The sequence below is a fragment of the Orcinus orca genome, unplaced genomic scaffold, assembly GCF_937001465.1.
Source record: "Orcinus orca unplaced genomic scaffold, mOrcOrc1.1 scaffold_125, whole genome shotgun sequence".
Classification (NCBI taxonomy): Eukaryota; Metazoa; Chordata; class Mammalia; order Artiodactyla; family Delphinidae; genus Orcinus; species Orcinus orca.
The window spans coordinates 385,137-411,553 of NW_026043827.1; the positions used below are offsets into that span (position 1 = coordinate 385,137).

The following is a 26,417-nucleotide window of genomic DNA, read 5'->3' on the forward strand; positions in this document are numbered from 1 at the left end:
AGTAAGTATCTTAAAACCTATGGATTGCTATGTCTCTGAAAGAGAATCAAGCATGTGTACAGGGGCAGAAACGCAGCAGTGATAGGATTGGAGAGGTTCAGTGAGCAAAAGAAGACCCTTTGAAATCACATTGCATGGTACCCATTCCACGGGTCTCAACTTTCCAGGTTTAAGGGATTCTTCCTTCAGCTAAAACATGCATGTGGAACCCAGAGTATGATCAACCATGTGATCGGGAGACGTGTTCCAATATGTCTGAGTTCTCGTCCCCTGGTACTCTGGTGCAACATTCCAGACACTTTACTAACACTCTCCCGACTTGGAGAGTCAGTGCCTTTAACCTCCTGTTTGGCCCAGTTTGCAATTTCTGCGGAAGATGAACAGGAATAGGGAGAACCAATGAGAGACTAGCTGGACGTGTCTGGACGGGCAAATTTAACTCTCATTTCCCACCAGGAAGAGGAATTAACCAAAGGCTCAGCGTGCCGTGCCGGAACCAGATTAGGGCCTGAAGCAATCCTGCGGTGTTGCGGCCAGCTCACAAGAAAGCGAGTTGAAGAAAGGAGCTCAGGGGCACTGTAATTCACAAACCTGCAGAGTTATAAATGATAGCTATCGTCCAAAAATATACTGAAGTAAGCCTGCCAAGAGGACTTGAAAGCGAAGCAGAATTGCAGGAAACTGATTTCAGGAGGTAGACCGGAATTGCATTTAAAGCATAGGAAAAGAGGCAGAACGTTGACAATGATGCACTTGGACAAAAAGGGCGTATGCGTTTTTTCCTGAATATATTCAGGAAAAACACATACGCCCTTTTTGGCCAACCAAGCAAGCTTGCAAAGGAAATCTGCACTACAATGAAGTCTCACTTCCCCCCGGTCAAAAGGGCCATCTGAGAAAAGTCTAAAATCCAGAAAGGCAGGACAGGCCATGGAGAACTGGTAGCCTTGTTATGCTGATGGGCGGTATGTAAATTGCCAACAGCCACTCCGGCAAAGTGTATGGTGTTTCCTGAAACATCTAAAAAACAAAGCAACAGAACCTAGGGCACTTCCACTTATGGTCCTATAGCTTAGGGAAATTAAAATCAAAAAACACAGCCACCCCAAAGTTTGGGACGGCTCTGTTTACAAGAACCTCGTTTATGGTACAAGTTCAATATCGCAGAAAGTGAAAAATGGATAAAGAATTTGTGCTACTTACGTACCATGCAATATCACTCAGCAATGAAATCTATGTCATCAGGCCTGTAGCAGCATAGTGAGTGGATTCAGGTATGACGATTCTAACTGAAATAAGTCACACAGAAAAAGAAACATCATAAGATATCACTAATACACGGAATGTAAACTTGGCTACACAGAAACTGAATTACAAAAAAGAACAGGGTCTCAAATTTAGAAAACCAACTTATGCTTGCTTAAGGGGAAAGGTGAGTTGGGGTGCTGCATAAAACCAGAGATTGAAATGAGCACAGATAAAGTTCCTTAAGCCAAATATGTAATAGACAAGAGCTACTCCTTGCTCAACGAAATGGACTCAACACCCCATATTAAACGCCTAATAATGTACCTGACTAGTAAGTATCTTAAAACCTATGGATTGCTATGTCTCTGAAAGAGAATCAAGCGTGAGTACAGGGGAATAAATGCAGCAGTGACAGGACTGGAGAGGTTCGGTGTGCAAATGAAGACCCTTTGAAGTCATATTGCATGGTACCCATTCCACGGGTCTCAACTCTCCAGGTTTAAGGGATTCTTCCTTCAGCTAAAGCATGCATGTGGAACCCAGAGTATGATCAACCGTGTGATCGGGAGACGTGTTGAAATATGTCTCAGTTTTTGACCCCTGGTACTCGGGTGCAACTTTTCAGACGCTTTACTAACACTCTCCCGACTTGGAGAGTCAGTGCCTTTAACCTCCTGTTTGGCCCAGTTTGCAATTTCGGCGGCAGATGAACAGGAATAGGGAGAACCAATGAGAGACTAGCTGGAGGTGTCTGGACGGGCAAATTTAACTCTCATTTCCCACCAGGAAGAGGAATTAACCAACGGCTCACCGTGCCATGCCAGAACAAGATTAGGTCCTGAAGCAATCCTGCGGTGTTGCTGCCAGCTCACAAGAAAGCGAGTTGAAGAAAGGAGCTCAGGGACACTGTAATTCACAAACCTGCAGAGTTATAAATGACAGCTATCGTCCAAAAATATACTGAAGTAAGGCTGCCAAGAGGACTTGAAAGCGGGGCAGAATTGCAGGAAACCGATTTCAGGAGGTGGACTGGAATTGCATTTAAAGCATAGGAAAAGAGGCAGAACGTCGACAATGATGCACTTGGCCAAAAAGGGCATATGCGTTTTTTCCTGAATATATTCACGAAAAAACGCATATGCCCATTTTGGCCAACCAAGCAAGCTTGCAAAGGAAATCTGCACTACAATGAAGTCTCACTTCCCCCTGGTCAAAAGTGCCATCTGAAAAAAGTGTAAAATCCAGAAAGGCAGGACAGGCCATGGAGAACTGGGAGCCTTGTTATGCTGATGGGTGGGATGTAAATTGCCAACAGCCACTCGGGAGAAGTGTATGGTGTTTCCTGAAACATCTAAAAAACAAAGCAACAGAGCCTAGGGCACTTCCACTTATGGTCCTATAGCTTAGGGAAATTAAAATCAAAAAGACACAGCCACCCCAAAGTTTGGGATGGCTCTGTTTACAAGAACCTCGTTTATGGTACAAGTTCAATATCGCAGAAAGTGAAAAATGGATAAAGAATTTGTGCTACTTACGTACAATGCAATATCACTCAGCAATGAAATCTATGTCATCAGGCCTGTAGCAGCATAGTGAGTGGATTCAGGTATGACGATTCTAACTGAAATAAGTCACACAGAAAAAGAAACATCATAAGATATCACTAATACACGGAATGTAAACTTGGCTACACAGGAACTGAATTACAAAAAAGAACAGGGTCTCAAATTTAGAAAACCAACTTATGCTTGCTTAAGGGGAAAGGTGAGTTGGGGTGCTGCATAAAACCAGAGATTGAAATGAGCACAGATAAAGTTCCTTAAGACAAATATGTAATAGACAAGAGCTACTCCTTGCTCAACGAAATGGACTCAAAACCCCATATTAAACGCCTAATAATGTACCAGACTAGTCAGTATCTTAAAACCTATGGATTGCTATGTCTCTGAAAGAGAATCAAGCGTGAGTACAGGGGCATAAACGCAACAGTGAGAGGATTGGAGAGGTTCGGTGTGCAAATGAAGACCCTTTGAAGTCATATTGCATGGTACCCATTCCACGGGTCTCAACTCTCCAGGTTTAAGGGATTCTTCCTTCAGCTAAAACATGCATGTGGCACCCAGAGTATGATCAACCGTGTGATCGGGAGACGTGTTCAAATATGTCTCAGTTTTCGACCCCTGGTACTCGGGTGCAACTTTTCAGACGCTTTACTAACACTCTCCCGACTTGGAGAGTCAGTGCCTTTAACCTCCTGTTTGGCCCAGTTTGCAATTTCTGCGGAAGATGAACAGGAATAGGGAGAACCAATGAGAGACTAGCTGGAGGTGTCTGGACGGGCAAATTTAACTCTCATTTCCCACCAGGAAGAGGAATTAACCAACGGCTCACCGTGCCATGCCAGAACAAGATTAGGGCCTGAAGCAATCCTGCGGTGTTGCTGCCAGCTCACAAGAAAGCGAGTTGAAGAAAGGAGCTCAGGGGCACTGTAATTCACAAACCTGCAGAGTTATAAATGACAGCTATCGTCCAAAAATATACTGAAGTAAGCCTGCCAAGAGGACTTGAAAGCGGGGCAGAATTGCAGGAAACCGATTTCAGGAGGTGGACTGGAATTGCATTTAAAGCATAGGAAAAGAGGCAGAACGTCCACAATGATGCACTTGGCCAAAAAGGGCGTATGCGTTTTTTCCTAAATATATTCAGGAAAAAACGCATACGCCCTTTTTGGCCAACCAAGCAAGCTTGCAAAGGAAATCTGCACTACAATGTAGTCTCACTTCCCCCCAGTCAAGAGGGCCATCTGAAAAAAGTGTAAAATCCAGAAAGGCAGGACAGGCCATGGAGAACTGGGAGCCTTGTTATGCTGATGGGCGGGATGTAAATTGCCAACAGCCACTCGGGAGAAGTGTATGGTGTTTCCTGAAACATCTAAAAAACAAAGCAACAGAGCCTAGGGCACTTCCTCATATGGTCCTATAGCTTAGGGAAATTAAAATCAAAAAGACACAGCCACCCCAAAGTTTGGGACGGCTCTGTTTACAAGAACCTCGTTTACGGTACAAGTTCAATTTCGCAGAAAGTGAAAAGTGGATAAAGAATTTGTGGTACTTACGTACAATGCAATATCACTCAGCAATGAAATCTATGTCATCAGGCCCGTAGCAGCATAATGAGTGGATTCAGGTACGATGATTCTAACTGAAATAAGTCACACAGAAAAAGAAACATCATAAGATATCACTAATACACGGAATGTAAACTTGGCTTCACAGGAACTGGATTACAAAACAGAACAGGGTCTCAAATTTAGAAAACCAACTTATGCTTGCTTAAGGGGAAAGGTGAGTTGGGGTGCTGCATAAAACCAGAGATTGAAATGAGCACAGATAAAGTTCCTTAAGCCAAATATGTAATAAACAAGAGCTACTCCTTGCTCAACGAAATGGACTCAACACCCCGTATTAAACGCCTAAGAATGTAACTGACTAGTAAGGATCTTAAAACCTATGGATCGCTATGTCTGCAAAAGAGAATCAAGCGTGTGTACAGGGGCATAAACGCAGCAGTGATAGGATTGGGGAGGTTCGGTGAGCAAATGAAGACCCTTTGAAGTCATATTGCATGGTACCCATTCCACGGGTCTCAATTCTCCAGGTTTAAGGGATTCTTCCTTAAGCTAAAACATGCATGTGGAACCCAGAGTATGATCAACCGTGTGATCGGGAGACGTGTTCCAATATGTCTCAGTTCTCGTCCCCTGCTACTCGGGTGCAACATTCCAGACGCTTTACTAACACTCTCCCGACTTGGAGAGTCAGTGCCTTTAACCTCCTGTTTGGCCCAGTTTGCAATTTCTGCGGAAGATGAACAGGAATAGGGAGAACCAATGAGAGACTAGCTGGAGGTGTCTGGACGGGCAAATTTAACTCTCATTTCCCACCAGGAAGAGGAATTAACCAAAGGCTCAGCGTGCCGTGCCGGAACCAGATTAGGGCCTGAAGCAATCCTGCGGTGTTGCGGCCAGCTCACAAGAAAACGAGTTGAAGAAAGGATTTCAGGGGCACTGTAATTCACAAAGCTGCAGAGTTATAAATGACAGCTATCGTCCAAAAATATACTGAAGTAATGCTGCCAAGAGGACTCCAAAGCGGGGCAGAATTGCAGGAAACCGATATCATGAGGTAGACTGGAATTGCATTTAAAGCATAGGAAAAGAGGCAGAACGTCGACAATGATGCACTTGGCCAAAAAGGGTGTATGCGTTTTTTCCAGAATATATTCAGGAAAAAACGCATACGCCCTTTTTGGCCAACCAAGCAAGCTTGCAAAGGAAATCTGCACTACAATGAAGTCTCACTTCCCCCCGGTCAAAAGGGCCATCTGAAAAAAGTGTAAAATCCAGAAAGGCAGGACAGGCCATGGAGAACTGGGAGCCTTGTTATGCTGTTTGGCGGGATGTAAATTGCCAACAGCCACTGGGGAGAAGTGTATGGTATTTCCTGAAACATCTAAGAAACAAAGCAACAGAGCCTAGGGCACTTCCACTTATGGTCCTATAGATTAGGGAAATTAAAATCAAAAAGACACAGTCACCCCAAAGTTTGGGATGGCTCTGTTTAGAAGAACATCATTTACGGTACAAGTTCAATATCGCAGAAAGCGAAAAATGGATAAAGAAGTTGTGGTACTTACGTACAATGCAATTTCACTCAGCAATGAAATCTATGTCATCAGGCCCGTAGCAGCATAATGAGTGGATTCAGGTATGATGATTCTAACTGAAATAAGTCACACAGAAAAAGAAACATCATAAGATATCACTAATACACGGAATGTAAACTTGGTTACACAGGAACTGGATTACAAAACAAAACAGGGTCTCAAATTTAGAAAACCAACTTATGCTTGCTTAAGGGGAAAGTTGAGTTGGGGTGCTGCATAAAACCAGAGATTGAAATGAGCACAGATAAAGTTCCTTAAGCCAAATATGTAATAGACAAGAGCTACTCCTTGTTCAACGAAATGGACACAACACCCCATATTAAACGCCTAAGAATGTACCGGACTAGTAAGTATCTTAAAACCTATGGATTGCTATGTCTCTGAAAGAGAATCAAGCATGTGTACAGGGGCAGAAACGCAGCAGTGATAGGATTGGAGAGGTTCAGTGAGCAAAAGAAGACCCTTTGAAATCACATTGCATGGTACCCATTCCACGGGTCTCAACTTTCCAGGTTTAAGGGATTCTTCCTTCAGCTAAAACATGCATGTGGAACCCAGAGTATGATCAACCATGTGATCGGGAGACGTGTTCCAATATGTCTGAGTTCTCGTCCCCTGGTACTCTGGTGCAACATTCCAGACACTTTACTAACACTCTCCCGACTTGGAGAGTCAGTGCCTTTAACCTCCTGTTTGGCCCAGTTTGCAATTTCTGCGGAAGATGAACAGGAATAGGGAGAACCAATGAGAGACTAGCTGGACGTGTCTGGACGGGCAAATTTAACTCTCATTTCCCACCAGGAAGAGGAATTAACCAAAGGCTCAGCGTGCCGTGCCGGAACCAGATTAGGGCCTGAAGCAATCCTGCGGTGTTGCGGCCAGCTCACAAGAAAGCGAGTTGAAGAAAGGAGCTCAGGGGCACTGTAATTCACAAACCTGCAGAGTTATAAATGATAGCTATCGTCCAAAAATATACTGAAGTAAGCCTGCCAAGAGGACTTGAAAGCGAAGCAGAATTGCAGGAAACTGATTTCAGGAGGTAGACCGGAATTGCATTTAAAGCATAGGAAAAGAGGCAGAACGTTGACAATGATGCACTTGGACAAAAAGGGCGTATGCGTTTTTTCCTGAATATATTCAGGAAAAACACATACGCCCTTTTTGGCCAACCAAGCAAGCTTGCAAAGGAAATCTGCACTACAATGAAGTCTCACTTCCCCCCGGTCAAAAGGGCCATCTGAGAAAAGTCTAAAATCCAGAAAGGCAGGACAGGCCATGGAGAACTGGTAGCCTTGTTATGCTGATGGGCGGTATGTAAATTGCCAACAGCCACTCCGGCAAAGTGTATGGTGTTTCCTGAAACATCTAAAAAACAAAGCAACAGAACCTAGGGCACTTCCACTTATGGTCCTATAGCTTAGGGAAATTAAAATCAAAAAACACAGCCACCCCAAAGTTTGGGACGGCTCTGTTTACAAGAACCTCGTTTATGGTACAAGTTCAATATCGCAGAAAGTGAAAAATGGATAAAGAATTTGTGCTACTTACGTACCATGCAATATCACTCAGCAATGAAATCTATGTCATCAGGCCTGTAGCAGCATAGTGAGTGGATTCAGGTATGACGATTCTAACTGAAATAAGTCACACAGAAAAAGAAACATCATAAGATATCACTAATACACGGAATGTAAACTTGGCTACACAGAAACTGAATTACAAAAAAGAACAGGGTCTCAAATTTAGAAAACCAACTTATGCTTGCTTAAGGGGAAAGGTGAGTTGGGGTGCTGCATAAAACCAGAGATTGAAATGAGCACAGATAAAGTTCCTTAAGCCAAATATGTAATAGACAAGAGCTACTCCTTGCTCAACGAAATGGACTCAACACCCCATATTAAACGCCTAATAATGTACCTGACTAGTAAGTATCTTAAAACCTATGGATTGCTATGTCTCTGAAAGAGAATCAAGCGTGAGTACAGGGGAATAAATGCAGCAGTGACAGGACTGGAGAGGTTCGGTGTGCAAATGAAGACCCTTTGAAGTCATATTGCATGGTACCCATTCCACGGGTCTCAACTCTCCAGGTTTAAGGGATTCTTCCTTCAGCTAAAGCATGCATGTGGAACCCAGAGTATGATCAACCGTGTGATCGGGAGACGTGTTGAAATATGTCTCAGTTTTTGACCCCTGGTACTCGGGTGCAACTTTTCAGACGCTTTACTAACACTCTCCCGACTTGGAGAGTCAGTGCCTTTAACCTCCTGTTTGGCCCAGTTTGCAATTTCGGCGGCAGATGAACAGGAATAGGGAGAACCAATGAGAGACTAGCTGGAGGTGTCTGGACGGGCAAATTTAACTCTCATTTCCCACCAGGAAGAGGAATTAACCAACGGCTCACCGTGCCATGCCAGAACAAGATTAGGTCCTGAAGCAATCCTGCGGTGTTGCTGCCAGCTCACAAGAAAGCGAGTTGAAGAAAGGAGCTCAGGGACACTGTAATTCACAAACCTGCAGAGTTATAAATGACAGCTATCGTCCAAAAATATACTGAAGTAAGGCTGCCAAGAGGACTTGAAAGCGGGGCAGAATTGCAGGAAACCGATTTCAGGAGGTGGACTGGAATTGCATTTAAAGCATAGGAAAAGAGGCAGAACGTCGACAATGATGCACTTGGCCAAAAAGGGCATATGCGTTTTTTCCTGAATATATTCACGAAAAAACGCATATGCCCATTTTGGCCAACCAAGCAAGCTTGCAAAGGAAATCTGCACTACAATGAAGTCTCACTTCCCCCTGGTCAAAAGTGCCATCTGAAAAAAGTGTAAAATCCAGAAAGGCAGGACAGGCCATGGAGAACTGGGAGCCTTGTTATGCTGATGGGTGGGATGTAAATTGCCAACAGCCACTCGGGAGAAGTGTATGGTGTTTCCTGAAACATCTAAAAAACAAAGCAACAGAGCCTAGGGCACTTCCACTTATGGTCCTATAGCTTAGGGAAATTAAAATCAAAAAGACACAGCCACCCCAAAGTTTGGGATGGCTCTGTTTACAAGAACCTCGTTTATGGTACAAGTTCAATATCGCAGAAAGTGAAAAATGGATAAAGAATTTGTGCTACTTACGTACAATGCAATATCACTCAGCAATGAAATCTATGTCATCAGGCCTGTAGCAGCATAGTGAGTGGATTCAGGTATGACGATTCTAACTGAAATAAGTCACACAGAAAAAGAAACATCATAAGATATCACTAATACACGGAATGTAAACTTGGCTACACAGGAACTGAATTACAAAAAAGAACAGGGTCTCAAATTTAGAAAACCAACTTATGCTTGCTTAAGGGGAAAGGTGAGTTGGGGTGCTGCATAAAACCAGAGATTGAAATGAGCACAGATAAAGTTCCTTAAGACAAATATGTAATAGACAAGAGCTACTCCTTGCTCAACGAAATGGACTCAAAACCCCATATTAAACGCCTAATAATGTACCAGACTAGTCAGTATCTTAAAACCTATGGATTGCTATGTCTCTGAAAGAGAATCAAGCGTGAGTACAGGGGCATAAACGCAACAGTGAGAGGATTGGAGAGGTTCGGTGTGCAAATGAAGACCCTTTGAAGTCATATTGCATGGTACCCATTCCACGGGTCTCAACTCTCCAGGTTTAAGGGATTCTTCCTTCAGCTAAAACATGCATGTGGCACCCAGAGTATGATCAACCGTGTGATCGGGAGACGTGTTCAAATATGTCTCAGTTTTCGACCCCTGGTACTCGGGTGCAACTTTTCAGACGCTTTACTAACACTCTCCCGACTTGGAGAGTCAGTGCCTTTAACCTCCTGTTTGGCCCAGTTTGCAATTTCTGCGGAAGATGAACAGGAATAGGGAGAACCAATGAGAGACTAGCTGGAGGTGTCTGGACGGGCAAATTTAACTCTCATTTCCCACCAGGAAGAGGAATTAACCAACGGCTCACCGTGCCATGCCAGAACAAGATTAGGGCCTGAAGCAATCCTGCGGTGTTGCTGCCAGCTCACAAGAAAGCGAGTTGAAGAAAGGAGCTCAGGGGCACTGTAATTCACAAACCTGCAGAGTTATAAATGACAGCTATCGTCCAAAAATATACTGAAGTAAGCCTGCCAAGAGGACTTGAAAGCGGGGCAGAATTGCAGGAAACCGATTTCAGGAGGTGGACTGGAATTGCATTTAAAGCATAGGAAAAGAGGCAGAACGTCCACAATGATGCACTTGGCCAAAAAGGGCGTATGCGTTTTTTCCTAAATATATTCAGGAAAAAACGCATACGCCCTTTTTGGCCAACCAAGCAAGCTTGCAAAGGAAATCTGCACTACAATGTAGTCTCACTTCCCCCCAGTCAAGAGGGCCATCTGAAAAAAGTGTAAAATCCAGAAAGGCAGGACAGGCCATGGAGAACTGGGAGCCTTGTTATGCTGATGGGCGGGATGTAAATTGCCAACAGCCACTCGGGAGAAGTGTATGGTGTTTCCTGAAACATCTAAAAAACAAAGCAACAGAGCCTAGGGCACTTCCTCATATGGTCCTATAGCTTAGGGAAATTAAAATCAAAAAGACACAGCCACCCCAAAGTTTGGGACGGCTCTGTTTACAAGAACCTCGTTTACGGTACAAGTTCAATTTCGCAGAAAGTGAAAAGTGGATAAAGAATTTGTGGTACTTACGTACAATGCAATATCACTCAGCAATGAAATCTATGTCATCAGGCCCGTAGCAGCATAATGAGTGGATTCAGGTACGATGATTCTAACTGAAATAAGTCACACAGAAAAAGAAACATCATAAGATATCACTAATACACGGAATGTAAACTTGGCTTCACAGGAACTGGATTACAAAACAGAACAGGGTCTCAAATTTAGAAAACCAACTTATGCTTGCTTAAGGGGAAAGGTGAGTTGGGGTGCTGCATAAAACCAGAGATTGAAATGAGCACAGATAAAGTTCCTTAAGCCAAATATGTAATAGACAAGAGCTACTCCTTGCTCAACTAAATGGACTCAACACCCCATATTAAACGCCTAAGAATGTACCTGACTAGTAAGTATCTTAAAACCTATGGATTGCTATGTCTCTGAAAGAGAATCAAGCATGTGTACAGGGGCATAAACGCAGCAGTGAGAGGATTGGAGAGGTTCGGTGAGCAAATGAAGACCCTTTGAAGTCATATTACATGGTACCCGTTCCACGGGTCTCAACTCTCCAGGTTTAAGGGATTCTTCCTTCAGCTAAAGCATGCATGTGGAACCCAGAGTATGATCAACCGTGTGATCGGGAGACGTGTTCCAATATGTCTCAGTTCTCGTCCCCGGGTACTCGGGTGCAACATTCCAGATGCTTTACTAACACTCTCCCGAGTTGGAGAGTCAGTGCCTTTAAACTCCTGTTTGGCCCAGTTTGCAATTTCTGCGGAAGATGAACAGGAATAGGGAGAACCAATGAGAGACTAGCTGGAGGTGTCTGGACGGGCAAATTTAACTCTCATTTCCCACCAGGTAGAGGAATTATCCAAAGGCTCAGTGTGCCGTGCCGGAACCAGATTAAGGCCTGAAGCAATCCTGCAGTGTTGCGGCCAGCTCACAAGAAAGCGAGTTGAAGAAAGGAGCTCAGGGGCACTGTAATTCACACACCTGCAGAGTTATAAATGACAGCTATCGTCGAAAAATATACTGAAGTAAGGCTGCCAAGAGGACTTGAAAGTGGGGCAGAATTGCAGGATACCAATTTCAGGAGGTACACTGGAATTGCATTTAAAGCATAGGAAAAGAGGGAGAACGTCGACAATGATGCCCTTGGCCAAAAAGGGCATACGCGTTTTTTCCTGAATATATTCAGGAAAAAACGCATATGCCCTTTTTGGCCAACCAAGCAAGCTTGCAAAGGAAATCTGCACTACAATGAAGTCTCACTTCCCCCTGGTCAAGAGGGCCATCTGAAAAAAGTGTAAAATCCAGAAAGGCAGGACAGGCCATGGAGAACTGGGAGCCTTGTTATGCTGATGGGTGGGATGTAAATTGCCAACAGCCACTCGGGAGAAGTGTATGGTGCTTCCTGAAATATCTAAAAAACAAAGCAACAGAGCCTAGGGCACTTCCACTTATGGTCCTATAGCTTAGGGAAATTAAAATCAAAAAGACACAGCCACCCCAAAGTTTGGGACGGCTCTGTTTACAAGAACCTCGTTTATGGTACAAGTTCAATATCGCAGAAAGCGAAAAATGGATAAAGAATTTGTGCTACTTACGTACAATGCAATATCACTCAGCAATGAAATCTATGTCATCAGGCCTGTAGCAGCATAGTGAGTGGATTCAGGTATGACGATTCTAACTGAAATAAGTCACACAGAAAAAGAAACATCATAAGATATCACTAATACACGGAATGTAAACTTGGCTACACAGAAACTGAATTACAAAAAAGAACAGGGTCTCAAATTTAGAAAACCAACTTATGCTTGCTTAAGGGTAAAGGTGAGTTGGGGTGCTGCATAAAACCAGAGATTGAAATGAGCACAGATAAAGTTCCTTAAGACAAATATGTAATAGACAAGAGCTACTCCTTGCTCAACGAAATGGACTCAAAACCCCATATTAAACGCCTAATAATGTACCAGACTAGTCAGTATCTTAAAACCTATGGATTGCTATGTCTCTGAAAGAGAATCAAGCGTGAGTACAGGGGCATAAACGCAGTAGTGAGAGGATTGGAGAGGTTCGGTGTGCAAATGAAGACCCTTTGAAGTCATATTGCATGGTACCCATTCCACGGGTCTCAACTCTCCAGGTTTAAGGGATTCTTCCTTCAGCTAAAACATGCATGTGGAACCCAGAGTATGATCAACCGTGTGATCGAGAGATGTGTTCAAATATGTCTCAGTTTTTGACCCCTGGTACTCGGGTGCAACTTTTCAGACGCTTTACTAACACTCTCCCGACTTGGAGAGTCAGTGCCTTTAACCTCCTGTTTGGCCCAGTTTGCAATTTCTGCGGAAGATGAACAGGAATAGGGAGAACCAATGAGAGACTAGCTGGAGGTGTCTGCACGGGCAAATTTAACTCTCATTTCCCACCAGGAAGAGGAATTAACCAAAGGCTCAGCGTGCCGTGCCGGAACCAGATTAGGGCCTGAAGCAATCCTGCGGTGTTGCGGCCAGCTCACAAGAAAGCGAGTTGAAGGAAGGAGCTCAGGGGCACTGTAATTCACACACATGCAGAGTTATAAATGACAGCTATCGTCCAAAAATATACTGAAGTAAGGCTGCCAAGAGGACTTGAAAGCGGGGCAGAATTGCAGGAAACCGATTTCAGGAGGTGGACTGGAATTGCATTTAAAGCATAGGAAAAGAGGCAGAACGTCCACAATGATGCACTTGGCCAAAAAGGGCGTATGCGTTTTTTCCTGAATATATTCAGGAGAAAACGCATACGCACTTTTTGGCCAACCAAGCAAGCTTGCAAAGGAAATCTGCACTACAATGAAGTCTGACTTCCCCCCGGTCAAGAGGGCCATCTGAAAAAAGTGTAAAATCCAGAAAAGCAGGACAGGCCATGGAGAACTGGGAGCCTTGTTATGCTGATGGGCGGGATGTAAATTGCCAACAGCCACTCGGGAGAAGTGTATGGTGTTTCCTGAAACATCTAAAAAACAAAGCAACAGAGCCTAGGGCACTTCCTCATATGGTCCTATAGCTTAGGGAAATTAAAATCAAAAAGACACAGCCACCCCAAAGTTTGGGACGGCTCTGTTTACAAGAACCTCGTTTACGGTACAAGTTCAATTTCGCAGAAAGTGAAAAATGGATAAAGAATTTGTGGTACTTACGTACAATGCAATATCACTCAGCAAAGAAATCTATGTCATCAGGCCCGTAGCAGCATAATGAGTGGATTCAGGTATGATGATTCTAACTGAAATAAGTCATACAGAAAAAGAAACATCATAAGATATCACTAATACACGGAATGTAAACTTGGCTACACAGGAACTGGATTACAAAACAGAACAGGGTCTCAAATTTAGAAAACCAACTTATGCTTGCTTAAGGGGAAAGGTGAGTTGGGGTGCTGCATAAAACCAGAGATTGAAATGAGCACAGATAAAGTTCCTTAAGCCATATATGTAATAGACAAGAGCTACTCCTTGCTCAACGAAATGGACTCAACACCCCATATTAAACGCCTAAGAATGTACCTGACTAGTAAGTATCTTAAAACCTGTGGATTGCTATGTATCTGAAAGAGAATCAAGCATGTGTACAGGGGCATAAACGCAGCAGTGATAGGATTGGAGAGGTTCGGTGAGCAAATGAAGACACTTTGAAGTCATATTACATGGTACCCGTTCCACGGGTCTCAACTCTCCAGGTTTAAGGGATTCTTCCTTCAGCTAAAGCATGCATGTGGAACCCAGAGTATGATCAACCGTGTGATCGGGAGACGTGTTCCAATATGTCTCAGTTCTCGTCCCCGGGTACTCGGGTGCAACATTCCAGATACTTTACTAACACTCTCCCGAGTTGGAGAGTCAGTGCCTTTAACCTCCTGTTTGGCCCAGTTTGCAATTTCTGCGGAAGATGAACAGGAATAGGGAGAACCAATGAGAGACTAGCTGGAGGTGTCTGGACGGGCAAATTTAACTCTCATTTCCCACCAGGAAGAGGAATTAACCAAAGGCTCAGCGTGCCGTGCCGGAACCAGATTAGGGCCTGAAGCAATCCTGCGGTGTTGCGGCCAGCTCACAAGAAAGCGAGTTGAAGAAAGGAGCTCAGGGGCACTGTAATTCACACACCTGCAGAGTTATAAATGACAGCTATCGTCCAAAAATATACTGAAGTAAGGCTGCCAAGAGGACTTGAAAGTGGGGCAGAATTGCAGGATACCAATTTCAGGAGGTAGACTGGAATTGCATTTAAAGCATAGGAAAAGAGGCAGAACGTCGACAATGATGCCCTTGGCCAAAAAGGGCATATGCGTTTTTTCCTGAATATATTCAGGAAAAAACGCATATGCCCTTTTTGGCCAACCAAGCAAGCTTGCAAAGGAAATCTGCACTACAATGAAGTCTCACTTCTCCCTGGTCAAAAGTGCCATCTGAAAAAAGTGTAAAATCCAGAAAGGCAGGACAGGCCATGGAGAACTGGGAGCCATGTTATGCTGAAGGGTGGGATGTAAATTGCCAACAGCCACTCGGGAGAAGTGTATGGTGTTTCCTGAAACATCTAAAAAACAAAGCAACAGAGCCTAGGGCACTTCCACTTATGGTCCTATAGCTTAGGGAAATTAAAATCAAAAAGACACAGCCACCCCAAAGTTTGGGACGGCTCTGTTTACAACAACCTCGTTTATGGTACAAGTTCAATATCGCAGAAAGTGAAAAATGGATAAAGAATTTGTGCTACTTACGTACAATGCAATATCACTCAGCAATGAAATCTATGTCATCAGGCCTGTAGCAGCATAGTGAGTGGATTCAGGTATGATGATGCTAACTGAAATAAGTCACACAGGAAAAGAAACATCATAAGATATCACTAATACACGGAATGTAAACTTGGCTACACAGAAACTGAATTACAAAAAAGAACAGGGTCTCAAATTTAGAAAACCAACTTATGCTTGCTTAAGGGGAAAGGTGAGTTGAGGTGCTGCATAAAAGCAGAGATTGAAATGAGCACAGATAAACTTCCTTAAGCCAAATATGTAATAGACAAGAGCTACTCCTTGCTCAACGAAATGGACTCAAAACCCAATATTAAACGCCTAATAATGTAACTGACTAGTAAGGATCTTAAAACCTATGGATCGCTATGTCTCCAAAAGAGAATCAAGCGTGTGTACAGGGGCATAAACGCAGCAGTGATAGGATTGGGGAGGTTCGGTGAGCAAATGAAGACCCTTTGAAGTCATATTGCATGGTACCCATTCCACGGGTCTCAATTCTCCAGGTTTAAGGGATTCTTCCTTCAGCTAAAACATGCATGTGGAACCCAGAGTATGATCAACCGTGTGATCGGGAGACGTGTTCCAATATGTCTCAGTTCTCGTCCCCTGCTACTCGGGTGCAACATTCCAGACGCTTTACTAACACTCTCCCGACTTGTAGAGTCAGTGCCTTTAACCTCCTGTTTGGCCCAGTTTGCAATTTCTGCGGAAGATGAACAGGAATAGGGAGAACCAATGAGAGACTAGCTGGAGGTGTCTGGACGGGCAAATTTAACTCTCATTTCCCACCAGGAAGAGGAATTAACCAAAGGCTCAGCGTGCCGTGCAGGAACCAGATTAGGGCCTGAAGCAATCCTGCGGTGTTGCGGCCAGCTCACAAGAAAACGAGTTGAAGAAAGGATTTCAGGGGCACTGTAATTCACAAAGCTGCAGAGTTATAAATGACAGCTATCGTCCAAAAATATACTGAAGTAATGCTGCCAAGAGGACTCCAAAGCGGGGCAGAATTGCAGGAAACCGATATCATGAGGTAGACTGGAATTGCATTTAAAGCATAGGAAAAGAGGCAGAACGTCGACAATGATGCACTTGGCCAAAAAGGGTGTATGCGTTTTTTCCAGAATATATTCAGGAAAAAACGCATACGCCCTTTTTGGCCAACCAAGCAAGCTTGCAAAGGAAATCTGCACTACAATGAAGTCTCACTTCCCCCCGGTCAAAAGGGCCATCTGAAAAATGTGTAAAATCCAGAAAGGCAGGACAGGCCATGGAGAACTGGGATCCTTGTTATGCTGATTGGCGGGATGTAAATTGCCAACAGCCACTGGGGAGAAGTGTATGGTGTTTCCTGAAACATCTAAGAAACAAAGCAACAGAGCCTAGGGCACTTCCACTTATGGTCCTATAGATTAGGGAAATTAAAATCAAAAAGACACAGTCACCCCAAAGTTTGGGATGGCTCTGTTTACAAGAACATCATTTACGGTACAAGTTCAATATCGCAGAAAGCGAAAAATGGATAAAGAAGTTGTGGTACTTACGTACAATGCAATATCACTCAGCAATGAAATCTATGTCATCAGGCCCGTAGCAGCATAATGAGTGGATTCAGGTATGATGATTCTAACTGAAATAAGTCACACAGAAAAAGAAACATCATAAGATATCACTAATACACGGAATGTAAACTTGGTTACACAGGAACTGGATTACAAAACAAAACAGGGTCTCAAATTTAGAAAACCAACTTATGCTTGCTTAAGGGGAAAGTTGAGTTGGGGTGCTGCATAAAACCAGAGATTGAAATGAGCACAGATAAAGTTCCTTAAGCCAAATATGTAATAGACAAGAGCTACTCCTTGTTCAACGAAATGGACACAACACCCCATATTAAACGCCTAAGAATGTACCGGACTAGTAAGTATCTTAAAACCTATGGATTGCTATGTCTCTGAAAGAGAATCAAGCATGTGTACAGGGGCAGAAACGCAGCAGTGATAGGATTGGAGAGGTTCAGTGAGCAAAAGAAGACCCTTTGAAATCACATTGCATGGTACCCATTCCACGGGTCTCAACTTTCCAGGTTTAAGGGATTCTTCCTTCAGCTAAAACATGCATGTGGAACCCAGAGTATGATCAACCATGTGATCGGGAGACGTGTACCAATATGTCTGAGTTCTCGTCCCCTGGTACTTGGGTGCAACATTCCAGACACTTTACTAACACTCTCCCGACTTGGAGAGTCAGTGCCTTTAACCTCCTGTTTGGCCCAGTTTGCAATTTCTGCGGAAGATGAACAGGAATAGGGAGAACCAATGAGAGACTAGCTGGACGTGTCTGGACGGGCAAATTTAACTCTCATTTCCCACCAGGAAGAGGAATTAACCAAAGGCTCAGCGTGCCGTGCCGGAACCAGATTAGGGCCTGAAGCAATCCTGCGGTGTTGCGGCCAGCTCACAAGAAAGCGAGTTGAAGAAAGGAGCTCAGGGGCACTGTAATTCACAAACCTGCAGAGTTATAAATGACAGCTATCGTCCAAAAATATACTGAAGTAAGCCTGCCAAGAGGACTTGAAAGCGGGGCAGAATTGCAGGAAACTGATTTCAGGAGGTAGACCGGAATTGCATTTAAAGCATAGGAAAAGAGGCAGAACGTTGACAATGATGCACTTGGACAAAAAGGGCGTATGCGTTTTTTCCTGAATATATTCAGGAAAAACGCATACGCCCTTTTTGGCCAACCAAGCAAGCTTGCAAAGGAAATCTGCACTACAATGAAGTCTCACTTCCCCCCGGTCAAAAGGGCCATCTGAGAAAAGTCTAAAATCCAGAAAGGCAGGACAGGCCATGGAGAACTGGTAGCCTTGTTATGCTGATGGGCGGTATGTAAATTGCCAACAGCCACTCAGGCAAAGTGTATGGTGTTTCCTGAAACATCTAAAAAACAAAGCAACAGAACCTAGGGCACTTCCACTTATGGTCCTATAGCTTAGGGAAATTAAAATCAAAAAACACAGCCACCCCAAAGTTTGGGACGGCTCTGTTTAAAAGAACCTCGTTTATGGTACAAGTTCAATATCGCAGAAAGTGAAAAATGGATAAAGAATTTGTGCTACTTACGTACCATGCAATATCACTCAGCAATGAAATCTATGTCATCAGGCCTGTAGCAGCATAGTGAGTGGATTCAGGTATGACGATTCTAACTGAAATAAGTCACACAGAAAAAGAAACATCATAAGATATCACTAATACACGGAATGTAAACTTGGCTACACAGGAACTGGATTACAAAACAGAACAGGGTCTCAAATTTAGAAAACCAACTTATGCTTGCTTAAGGGGAAAGGTGAGTTGGGGTGCTGCATAAAACCAGAGACTGAAATGAGCACAGATAAAGTTCCTTAAGACAAATATGTAATAGACAAGAGCTACTCCTTGCTCAACGAAATGGACTCAAAACCCCATATTAAACGCCTAAGAATGTACCTGACTAGTCAGTATCTTAAAACCTATGGATTGCTATGTCTCTGAAAGAGAATCAAGCATGTGTACAGGGGCATAAACGCAGCAGTGAGAGGATTGGAGAAGTTCGGTGTGCAAACGAAGACCCTTTGAAGTCATATTGCATGGTACCCGTTCCACGAGTCTCAACTCTCCAGGTTTAAGGGATTCTTCCTTCAGCTAAAACATGCATGTGGAACCCAGAGTATGATCAACCGTGTGATCGGGAGACGTGTTCAAATATGTCTCAGTTTTCGACCCCTGGTACTCGGGTGCAACTTTTCAGACGCTTTACTAACACTCTCCCGACTTGGAGAGTCAGTGCCTTTAACCTCCTGTTTGGCCCAGTTTGCAATTTCTGCGGAAGATGAACAGGAATAAGGAGGACCAATGAGAGACTAGCTGGAGGTGTCTGGACGGGCAAATTTAACTCTCATTTCCCACCAGGAAGAGGAATTAACCAACGGCTCACCGTGCCATGCCAGAACAAGATTAGGTCCTGAAGCAATCCTGCAGTGTTGCTGCCAGCTCACAAGAAAGCGAGTTGAAGAAAGGAGCTCAGGGACACTGTAGTTCACAAACCTGCAGAGTTATAAATGACAGCTATCGTCCAAAAATATACTGAAGTAAGGCTGCCAAGAGGACTTGAAAGCGGGGCAGAATTGCAGGAAACCGATTTCAGGAGGTGGACTGGAATTGCATTTAAAGCATAGGAAAAGAGGCAGAACGTCCACAATGATGCACTTGGCCAAAAAGGGCGTATGCGTTTTTTCCCGAATATATTCAGGAAAAAACGCATACGCACTTTTTGGCCAACCAAGCAAGCTTGCAAAGGAAATCTGCACTACAATGAAGTCTCACTTCCCCCCGGTCAAGAGGGCCATCTGAAAAAAGTGTAAAATCCAGAAAGGCAGGACAGGCCATGGAGAACTGGGAGCCTTGTTATGCTGATGGGCGGGATGTAAATTGCCAACAGTCACGGGGGAGAAGTGTATGGTGTTTCCTGAAACATCTAAAAAACAAAGCAACAGAGCCTAGGGCACTTCCTCATATGGTCCTATAGCTTAGGGAAATTAAAATCAAAAAGACACAGCCACCCCAAAGTTTGGGACGGCTCTGTTTACAAGAACCTCGTTTACGGTACAAGTTCAATTTCGCAGAAAGTGAAAAGTGGATAAAGAATTTGTGGTACTTACGTACAATGCAATATCACTCAGCAATGAAATCTATGTCATGAGGCCTATAGCAGCATAATGAGTGGATTCAGGTATGATGATTCTAACTGAAATAAGTCACACAGAAAAAGAAACATCATAAGATATCACTAATACACGGAATGTAAACTTGGCTACACAGGAACTGGATTACAAAACAGAACAGGGTCTCAAATTTAGAAAACCAACTTATGCTTGCTTAAGGGGAAAGGTGAGTTGGGGTGCTGCATAAAACCAGAGATTGAAATGAGCACAGATAAAGTTCCTTAAGCCAAATATGTAATAGACAAGAGCTACTCCTTGCTCAACGAAATGGACTCAACACCCCATATTAAACGCCTAAGAATGTACCTGACTAGTAAATATCTTAAAACCTATGGATTGCTATGTCTCTGAAAGAGAATCAAGCATGTGTACAGGGGCATAAACGCAGCAGTGATAGGATTGGAGAGGTTTGGTGAGCAAATGAAGACCCTTTGAAGTCATATTACATGGTACCCGTTCCACGGGTCTGAACTCTCCAGGTTTAAGGGATTCTTCCTTCAGCTAAAGCATGCATGTGGAACCCAGAGTATGATCAACCGTGTGATCGGGAGACGTGTTCCAATATGTCTCAGTTCTCGTCCCCGGGTACTCGGGTGCAACATTCCAGATGCTTTACTAACACTCTCCCGAGTTGGAGAGTCAGTGCCTTTAAACTCCTGTTTGGCCCAGTTTGCAATTTCTGCGGAAGATGAACAGGAATAGGGAGAACCAATGAGAGACTAGCTGGACGTGTCTGGACGGGCAAATTTAACTCTCATTTCCCACCAGGTAGAGGAATTATCCAAAGGCTCAGCGTGCCGTGCCGGAACCAGATTAGGGCCTGAAGCAATCATGCGGTGTTGCGGCCATCTCACAAGAAAGCGAGTTGAAGAAAGGAGCTCAGGGGCACTGTAATTCACACACCTGCAGAGTTATAAATGACAGCTATCGTCCAAAAATATACTGAAGTAAGGCTGCCAAGAGGACTTGAAAGCGGGGCAGAATTGCAGGAAACCGATATCATGAGGTAGACTGGAATTGCATTTAAAGCATAGGAAAAGAGGCAGAACGTCGACAATGATGCACTTGGCCAAAAAGGGTGTATGCGTTTTTTCCAGAATATATTCAGGAAAAAACGCATACGCCCTTTTTGGCCAACCAAGCAAGCTTGCAAAGGAAATCTGCACTACAATGAAGTCTCACTTCCCCCCGGTCAAAAGGGCCATCTGAAAAAAGTGTAAAATCCAGAAAGGCAGGACAGGCCATGGAGAACTGGGAGCCTTGTTATGCTGTTTGGCGGGATGTAAATTGCCAACAGCCACTGGGGAGAAGTGTATGGTGTTTCCTGAAACATCTAAGAAACAAAGCAACAGAGCCTAGGGCACTTCCACTTATGGTCCTATAGATTAGGGAAATTAAAATCAAAAAGACACTGTCACCCCAAAGTTTGGGATGGCTCTGTTTACAAGAACATCATTTACGGTACAAGTTCAATATCGCAGAAAGCGAAAAATGGATAAAGAAGTTGTGGTACTTACGTACAATGCAATATCACTCAGCAATGAAATCTATGTCATCAGGCCCGTAGCAGCATAATGAGTGGATTCAGGTATGATGATTCTAACTGAAATAAGTCACACAGAAAAAGAAACATCATAAGATATCACTAATACACGGAATGTAAACTTGGTTACACAGGAACTGGATTACAAAACAAAACAGGGTCTCAAATTTAGAAAACCAACTTATGCTTGCTTAAGGGGAAAGTTGAGTTGGGGTGCTGCATAAAACCAGAGATTGAAATGAGCACAGATAAAGTTCCTTAAGCCAAATATGTAATAGACAAGAGCTACTCCTTGTTCAACGAAATGGACACAACACCCCATATTAAACGCCTAAGAATGTACCGGACTAGTAAGTATCTTAAAACCTATGGATTGCTATGTCTCTGAAAGAGAATCAAGCATGTGTACAGGGGCAGAAACGCAGCAGTGATAGGATTGGAGAGGTTCAGTGAGCAAAAGAAGACCCTTTGAAATCACATTGCATGGTACCCATTCCACGGGTCTCAACTTTCCAGGTTTAAGGGATTCTTCCTTCAGCTAAAACATGCATGTGGAACCCAGAGTATGATCAACCATGTGATCGGGAGACGTGTTCCTTTATGTCTGAGTTCTCGTCCCCTGGTACTCGGGTGCAACATTCCAGACACTTTACTAACACTCTCCCGACTTGGAGAGTCAGTGCCTTTAACCTCCTGTTTGGCCCAGTTTGCAATTTCTGCGGAAGATGAACAGGAATAGGGAGAACCAATGAGAGACTAGCTGGACGTGTCTGGACGGGCAAATTTAACTCTCATTTCCCACCAGGAAGAGGAATTAACCAAAGGCTCAGCGTGCCGTGCCGGAACCAGATTAGGGCCTGAAGCAATCCTGCGGTGTTGCGGCCAGCTCACAAGAAAGCGAGTTGAAGAAAGGAGCTCAGGGGCACTGTAATTCACAAACCTGCAGAGTTATAAATGACAGCTATCGTCCAAAAATATACTGAAGTAAGCCTGCCAAGAGGACTTGAAAGCGGGGCAGAATTGCAGGAAACCGATTTCAGGAGGTAGACCGGAATTGCATTTAAAGCATAGGAAAAGAGGCAGAACGTTGACAATGATGCACTTGGACAAAAAGGGCGTATGCGTTTTTTCCTGAATATATTCAGGAAAAACGCATACGCCCTTTTTGGCCAACCAAGCAAGCTTGCAAAGGAAATCTGCACTACAATGAAGTCTCACTTCCCCCCGGTCAAAAGGGCCATCTGAGAAAAGTCTAAAATCCAGAAAGGCAGGACAGGCCATGGAGAACTGGGAGCCTTGTTATGCTGATGGGTGGGATGTAAATTGCCAACAGCCACTCGGGAGAAGTGTATGGTGTTTCCTGAAACATCTAAAAAACAAAGCAACAGAGCCTAGGGCACTTCCACTTATGGTCCTATAGCTTAGGGAAATTAAAATCAAAAAGACACAGCCACCCCAAAGTTTGGGATGGCTCTGTTTACAAGAACCTCGTTTATGGTACAAGTTCAATATCGCAGAAAGTGAAAAATGGATAAAGAATTTGTGCTACTTACGTACAATGCAATATCACTCAGCAATGAAATCTATGTCATCAGGCCTGTAGCAGCATAGTGAGTGGATTCAGGTATGACGATTCTAACTGAAATAAGTCACACAGAAAAAGAAACATCATAAGATATCACTAATACACGGAATGTAAACTTGGCTACACAGGAACTGAATTACAAAAAAGAACAGGGTCTCAAATTTAGAAAACCAACTTATGCTTGCTTAAGGGGAAAGGTGAGTTGGGGTGCTGCATAAAACCAGAGATTGAAATGAGCACAGATAAAGTTCCTTAAGACAAATATGTAATAGACAAGAGCTACTCCTTGCTCAACGAAATGGACTCAAAACCCCATATTAAACGCCTAATAATGTACCAGACTAGTCAGTATCTTAAAACCTATGGATTGCTATGTCTCTGAAAGAGAATCAAGCGTGAGTACAGGGGCATAAACGCAACAGTGAGAGGATTGGAGAGGTTCGGTGTGCAAATGAAGACCCTTTGAAGTCATATTGCATGGTACCCATTCCACGGGTCTCAACTCTCCAGGTTTAAGGGATTCTTCCTTCAGCTAAAACATGCATGTGGAACCCAGAGTATGATCAACCGTGTGATCGGGAGACGTGTTCAAATATGTCTCAGTTTTCGACCCCTGGTACTCGGGTGCAACTTTTCAGACGCTTTACTAACACTCTCCCGACTTGGAGAGTCAGTGCCTTTAACCTCCTGTTTGGCCCAGTTTGCAATTTCTGCGGAAGATGAACAGGAATAGGGAGAACCAATGAGAGACTAGCTGGAGGTGTCTGGACGGGCAAATTTAACTCTCATTTCCCACCAGGAAGAGGAATTAACCAACGGCTCACCGTGCCATGCCAGAACAAGATTAGGGCCTGAAGCAATCCTGCGGTGTTGCTGCCAGCTCACAAGAAAGCGAGTTGAAGAAAGGAGCTCAGGGGCACTGTAATTCACAAACCTGCAGAGTTATAAATGACAGCTATCGTCCAAAAATATACTGAAGTAAGCCTGCCAAGAGGACTTGAAAGCGGGGCAGAATTGCAGGAAACCGATTTCAGGAGGTGGACTGGAATTGCATTTAAAGCATAGGAAAAGAGGCAGAACGTCCACAATGATGCACTTGGCCAAAAAGGGCGTATGCGTCTTTTCCTAAATATATTCAGGAAAAAACGCATACGCCCTTTTTGGCCAACCAAGCAAGCTTGCAAAGGAAATCTGCACTACAATGTAGTCTCACTTCCCCCCAGTCAAGAGGGCCATCTGAAAAAAGTGTAAAATCCAGAAAGGCAGGACAGGCCATGGAGAACTGGGAGCCTTGTTATGCTGATGGGCGGGATGTAAATTGCCAACAGCCACTCGGGAGAAGTGTATGGTGTTTCCTGAAACATCTAAAAAACAAAGCAACAGAGCCTAGGGCACTTCCTCATATGGTCCTATAGCTTAGGGAAATTAAAATCAAAAAGACACAGCCACCCCAAAGTTTGGGACGGCTCTGTTTACAAGAACCTCGTTTACGGTACAAGTTCAATTTCGCAGAAAGTGAAAAGTGGATAAAGAATTTGTGGTACTTACGTACAATGCAATATCACTCAGCAATGAAATCTATGTCATCAGGCCCGTAGCAGCATAATGAGTGGATTCAGGTACGATGATTCTAACTGAAATAAGTCACACAGAAAAAGAAACATCATAAGATATCACTAATACACGGAATGTAAACTTGGCTTCACAGGAACTGGATTACAAAACAGAACAGGGTCTCAAATTTAGAAAACCAACTTATGCTTGCTTAAGGGGAAAGGTGAGTTGGGGTGCTGCATAAAACCAGAGATTGAAATGAGCACAGATAAAGTTCCTTAAGCCAAATATGTAATAGACAAGAGCTACTCCTTGCTCAACTAAATGGACTCAACACCCCATATTAAACGCCTAAGAATGTACCTGACTAGTAAGTATCTTAAAACCTATGGATTGCTATGTCTCTGAAAGAGAATCAAGCATGTGTACAGGGGCATAAACGCAGCAGTGAGAGGATTGGAGAGGTTCGGTGAGCAAATGAAGACCCTTTGAAGTCATATTACATGGTACCCGTTCCACGGGTCTCAACTCTCCAGGTTTAAGGGATTCTTCCTTCAGCTAAAGCATGCATGTGGAACCCAGAGTATGATCAACCGTGTGATCGGGAGACGTGTTCCAATATGTCTCAGTTCTCGTCCCCGGGTACTCGGGTGCAACATTCCAGATGCTTTACTAACACTCTCCCGAGTTGGAGAGTCAGTGCCTTTAAACTCCTCTTTGGCCCAGTTTGCAATTTCTGTGGAAGATGAACAGGAATAGGGAGAACCAATGAGAGACTAGCTGGAGGTGTCTGGACGGGCAAATTTAACTCTCATTTCCCACCAGGAAGAGGAATTAACCAAAGGCTCAGCGTGCCGTGCCGGAACCAGATTAGGGCCTGAAGCAATCCTGCGGTGTTGCGGCCAGCTCACAAGAAAGCGAGTTGAAGAAAGGAGCTCAGGGGCACTGTAATTCACACACCTGCAGAGTTATAAATGACAGCTATCGTCCAAAAATATACTGAAGTAAGGCTGCCAAGAGGACTTGAAAGTGGGGCAGAATTGCAGGATACCAATTTCAGGAGGTAGACTGGAATTGCATTTAAAGCATAGGAAAAGAGGCAGAACGTCGACAATGATGCCCTTGGCCAAAAAGGGCATATGCGTTTTTTCCTGAATATATTCAGGAAAAAACGCATATGCCCTTTTTGGCCAACCAAGCAAGCTTGCAAAGGAAATCTGCACTACAATGAAGTCTCACTTCTCCCTGGTCAAAAGTGCCATCTGAAAAAAGTGTAAAATCCAGAAAGGCAGGACAGGCCATGGAGAACTGGGAGCCATGTTATGCTGAAGGGTGGGATGTAAATTGCCAACAGCCACTCGGGAGAAGTGTATGGTGTTTCCTGAAACATCTAAAAAACAAAGCAACAGAGCCTAGGGCACTTCCACTTATGGTCCTATAGCTTAGGGAAATTAAAATCAAAAAGACACAGCCACCCCAAAGTTTGGGACGGCTCTGTTTACAACAACCTCGT

The 26,417-nt window shown here is 43.8% G+C and overlaps 1 long non-coding RNA gene across 1 annotated transcript in view; it reads right to left on the reverse strand.

The window, feature by feature from the left end:
• The window catches only part of LOC125963198 (uncharacterized), a 367,083-nt gene that overhangs the window by 130,108 nt on the left and 210,558 nt on the right, over positions 1-26,417 (reverse strand). The window lies entirely within an intron of this gene.